Raw genomic sequence first — 5369 nt, forward strand, 5'->3', positions numbered from 1 at the left:
TCCCCTCTCCTCTCCTCTCTGTATTCAGTATTCATAGAAATGAATCAAAGACGAGACTTCTACAGATTTCATTCCATCTGTCTTGCATTCCTCCCATACCTCTACATAAAGTTAATTTAGGCTGACATTACCTTTTCAGTGTCTAAAATGTATACTTCAAGCCCTAGCATACTGTTATTTATACAACAGCTGATAACCTCTCAGTTCATGTCCTTTAAAATCTTTCATACTATCATTGCCTTTTGGCCTTCAAAGTTCTCAGCCTTGTAAGACCTCTTCCAGAATTAATAGTAAGAAGTCACTTTCCCTCCTACTAGCTTTTGCTATAGTGCTTGCATGTGCATGTGGAGATGCTTCTCATCTCATCCTTTATTTCACTTCAGCAAGTTCCACTATCAAAAGAAACATGTAGACATGTAAAACAGCCATGCAAATAATTCAAGCAGCTCTCAGTTCCCTGGTGGTTCTCTGCTAGAAAATTCTGGTGTTATTATTATTATTTTTTCTGTTATTTTTTTGACTGTCTTTCTTTACCATGTTGTTTGTCCCCCAAATTATATGCTGTTATTATTGTTTTTAATCTGAGTTGACCAGTCTGGTTAGTGAAAAATAAATATACATCAGAGGGTTATGTAATCCTGTGTGTCAACAAATTCCACTTTTCCAGCACCTGTGACCCCTGAAGCACTCATCAGCTTAATTTGCAATCCCCACGCACAAGCTAAGGTCACAAATCACAATGAGTCTAGTTCATCATGATATAATTACCTTGGTAAAATTACATTGACTCAGTAACAAGTGTCTTCAATTACAATTAAATTACAGGGACTGCTCAGCTGTACTTGACAAGTTTGCACACTGGGAAACATGACTAATGTAAGATTTCTCATTTGATGCCTTGGCAACACTTATTTATTTATTTTTAATTTGCTGAATACTCCTATAATTACAGTACATTCTAAACCTGTAAGGCCTTCCAGAGCAAACAGCTCATACAACACAATACAAGATTATTCAATAAACTCAGTGCTTTTGAGATACTGCTCCTGTGTCTTACATGACCTGAAGACCTGAAATCACTGCATTTGCCTTCTAAGGCATAGTTTTTCATTTGCAGCTATACCAACACTTAGCATACATGGGTTTTACACTCACCCTTGCACTCTGGCCAGCAATAAGCTGGTCATCTTCAGTCTGAACGCTTGTTCGGCTGCGAACGTCATAATCTTCCTGCTCAAAGTCTGAATCATCCTCCAGCTCTTCAGGGGTCTAGAGAGAGAGACAGGGAAAGAAAGCAAGAGAAGAGATGACAAGCTTATAAAGGATACAAATCCTGTGTACAGTAAGCTCTTATTTCATTGACTACCTGCCCAAAAAATACTGTTTCCCTTTTGTTTTAAATTAACTTGTGTGCCCTCTCAGTCAAGAACTGAAATTGAATTGTCTTAAAAATTAAGTTGTTTCAACTTGAGTTTCCTTTACAGATGGCGTTTATCACTACCTTGCTGCAACTTTTCTTAATTCTGTTAACGTGACAAATGTAGTTCCACGAACAAACATCTTATGGAAACATTAACAACCAGAATGCAGTATTTCAAAACAATCCTATTTCATTTACAAATGGATACTGCAACTATTGTAATCTTCCAAATATGTATGCATGCAGAGAGAAAAACAGCCTACTTTAAACCAGTGTTTAGTATTATATTCTATATGGATGGTGAAAGAACAGATATAGGCTTCGGAATGGAAGATTATATTGCTTTTGTCATTTGAACAGCATCTAATAAAAGCAGTCTGTCCACAAGTAACTTTGGTTGGTACGATAGATGTAGTAAAAGAAAAAGGAGATCATAATAATTACAGAGAGATCCTCACCCTACTGGCTACCCACATGCTTTAGTGTTAACCTAGAGGAGCAACCAACACTGAAAAAGTCAGTCACGCTGTAATTTCCTGCTTGGAGGCACTGTCAAGTTTCCTAGCAGAGGTGCTAATCATTGCCAGTTGTCATTACAGCTCTATCTTGAAGATTAGCAGTCACCAGGAAACGGTCCAAACCCTCTAACGTAATGTAGAGAAGTCTTTTGTTGATATTTATATCACAGCCTGGTTTCCAACATGAAGTGCACATCACTGTAGCAGAAAAATCAGCTGTTTTGCTAACTACATGGTAAAGTGCACATGATGAGAAGAAAAAACACAGCCATCTTCATATGGCTGAAATGAATTAGACACATATTTTGATGCTGAGCACTGGAGGAAGAAATAACCACGTATGACAATGTGGTAAAGAAACTGGCAGCATCTCTGAAGAGACTCATGCCCAAATAATATGCCTAGCAAGTTGGAGAGAAGATGAAATCTAGGTTAGAAAAAATGTCTTTTCTCCTCTGGCATAGCAAACAAAGGAATGATTGCAACCATTGTTGTAATGTCCAATGGCCCTTCTGTCCAAGCATCTTTAATCACTTAATATATTCTCCCTGCTGAACAGCCTGAGGGCAGGATGTGACTTTAAAATCTGTTGTAAGCAAATCAGCTACTAACAAAGAGGACATACCTCCCTAAGCAAGACAGAGTATTTCCTGTTATAGGGCCCACTGCTAGCCTGTAGCAGGAACAGGGTGGAATGTTTCAGATCCTTCATTGCAAATCAGCTCACTGTTCCCCATCTTCCAAGTCCAATCAGCCAGTCAGTTACACTGGTCATTGTAAAACCAGCACCCTTCTTCAGGTACACTTTTTTTTCTTTTGTCTGCATACTTTTATATATATAAGACTATAAAAGATAACAAGCGGCCTCTTCCCAGCTTTTTGTAGTCCGACTTGCAGCAGAGTAAGGGCTATGATAGTTTAACCTAAACAGATCAGCCAGGTGGAATATTCAAAATATTACATCCCAACAGTGTAAGCACACTAAGCACAGGAGGACTCTTATTTAAAGAGATAAAACATTCTCAAATTTCCATGTTCAAGTTAATTATCCTTAAAGAAACATTCAGAAAACAACACATTGCTGTCACTTACTGCATAACATTCACAATCTTAATATCCTGGTCTTTAAAACATGGAAACTCAATCAGTATTGGTCTGGAACTTGGAGAAAAGCAGTGTCAAACAAAAGGACAAGGTAATGGGACAGTTATAATATATTACCAATTCAAGAAATTCCAGTATTTTCCCTATCTGCAAGTGAGATCTAATCCAGTACTAACTTTCAGATTCACTTTCTTAAGGTTTTCAAGCGTGGAGAATTCAACACTCTCATTTTCTTGCAAAAACAGCTACGTTTTTCATTAGGATGAAGAATTGCAGCCTAACTGTAGGCTGCCATTTCAAATACAAGGTATGTTTTTTTCACTGTTGTGCTGCTGCTTTGCTATATCTGATATCTTGGAGATGCAGCCTCAATTTTAATCTCCTTGATTTGCTTAGAGAACAAGGAAAAAAAGAAAAAAGAAAAAAAATATATAGGAAGGTACCTTTACTTAAGGCATTTTTATTCCTTAGCCGAGTCTTCCAAACATATCAGAAGAGCTCCAATTTTTGTGCACAACAAGACCATGGTATTTAAAACCCAGTTTCCAAGACAACAGTCTGATACTTAATTTATCTGAGTTGGATGACAGAAGGACTGATTTGTTCCTGCAGAAATCTGAATCTATGGCCATAAAAACTAAGGAAACATGGATCTGAGATCAGGGACAGTTTCTAGGCAAAACTCTTAGAACTACCTGTGTAAGAAGGAGCCAGAGCCATTTTCAAAACTAATAGATTTTAAAAAGTCATTGATTTTGTAATGCCAGTATGAATATGTGATTTATCATAGAATCATAAACATTGGAAAAGATCAAGATCATCTAGTCAACCATCAACCCATTTATGCATGAATTAGATGTAAAGTGGTGTCGATATATAAAATTATAAAAGCTATTTGTTTAATATTTCACCAATTCAAAAATACTTAATGAAGATAAAGAGACTCCCTAGGCTACGTGCTTAAAAAGATGCAATTGTAAGAAATTCAGCACTGTAAACATCAAGTCAAGTTAACCTTGTAATGAGTAGAAATAAAAATATTTCCCTATTTTCTACTACTAAAATACTCTCTACTTCTAAAAGCTAAGGAGAAAAAAAGACTTTATAATATGCTTTTATATTTCACTCCATGCTATTCTGGGCTTTTTTTTTTTTGTACAAAGGCAGCTGCAACCACAGTGACTCAGGTGCTTCAAGCACCATCTGAGTGGCAAAGACAAAGAACCTCTCTCACAGCACGTCTTCAGCTGTTTAATGATTAAAGTAAAAACTAACTGTACAAACACTTGAAAAGCAAAAGGCCCTCAATACAGACAATGGACTCTGCTGTAGTGCCCTTTGGAGACAGACTGTTTAAAAAGCTGATGTGGTTCTGTACTAAGTCTAGTTTTCCAGAGAGCATGGGATGTAGCAGGATCTTGGATTTCACCCCAGTGCTAATCCCATAGGTTATCAAGGTTAAGCCCATATTAAAAAGTGTAAAAAAGTTGGAGAGGATTCATACATCCAAACTCTTCAAGACCCCACACTCACACTAATCTCATTTTTATTCAGGCTCGGTGCGGTCTGCTCCCATGGGATGAAATTCCCACACTGTCAGGAGTGCATTTAATGTGCACATCTTCCCCAGTTACCAAGAACAGTCAAGTTAACGTCCTCCAAGACTACAACCAAACTACAGCAAGTGGTAAAGACTGGAGTTTGGATTCAGAAGTGCACTCTTGGTTTTAAAAAAAAAAAAAAGCTTTGCTAATAGCAAGGCTGCTAGTAGTAAAGGCCATCTGTGAAGAGAGTGGTCTCATAGATGCAAAAGAATGTGGAAAGGTGCTGTTTGATTGTTCCTAGCTGTAGAGCAGGTTTCCATCTAACAACTGAGTGAATTTCACAAGTATTTATGAGGAAAAAAAAAAGTGTAATTTGTTCCCTATGCTGTAATTTAAAAAGAGGTTGGAACAAAGCTATTATTTTCTTATTTTTAGATTCTGTAATTATACTCCTAAATTTATTTATACTACTTCTTCAGTTGTGAAAGAGATCTGTTCATCTGTACAGATTATAACAACAGTCCCCAGTGCAAAATGAGTCTCCTTCCTCCTCCAAACAGACATTAAATTCTACCCTTCCCAAGGTATCTTTCCCCCTTTCCTTCAGATTACTAAAATAATAATACCAACAAAAAATAATTTAAAATGTGGCTTTATTTCCTCAGTGGAATGAGAGAATCATCTCAGACAAATTTTAATCTTTCATAGCATACTCTCAAACAATTACTGCCTGAAAATAATTGTTTGAGGCAGATGCTCTAAAAAGTTTGCAATATTTTTATA

Source organism: Meleagris gallopavo, chromosome 4 (genome assembly GCF_000146605.3).
Source record: "Meleagris gallopavo isolate NT-WF06-2002-E0010 breed Aviagen turkey brand Nicholas breeding stock chromosome 4, Turkey_5.1, whole genome shotgun sequence".
NCBI lineage: Eukaryota > Metazoa > Chordata > Aves > Galliformes > Phasianidae > Meleagris > Meleagris gallopavo.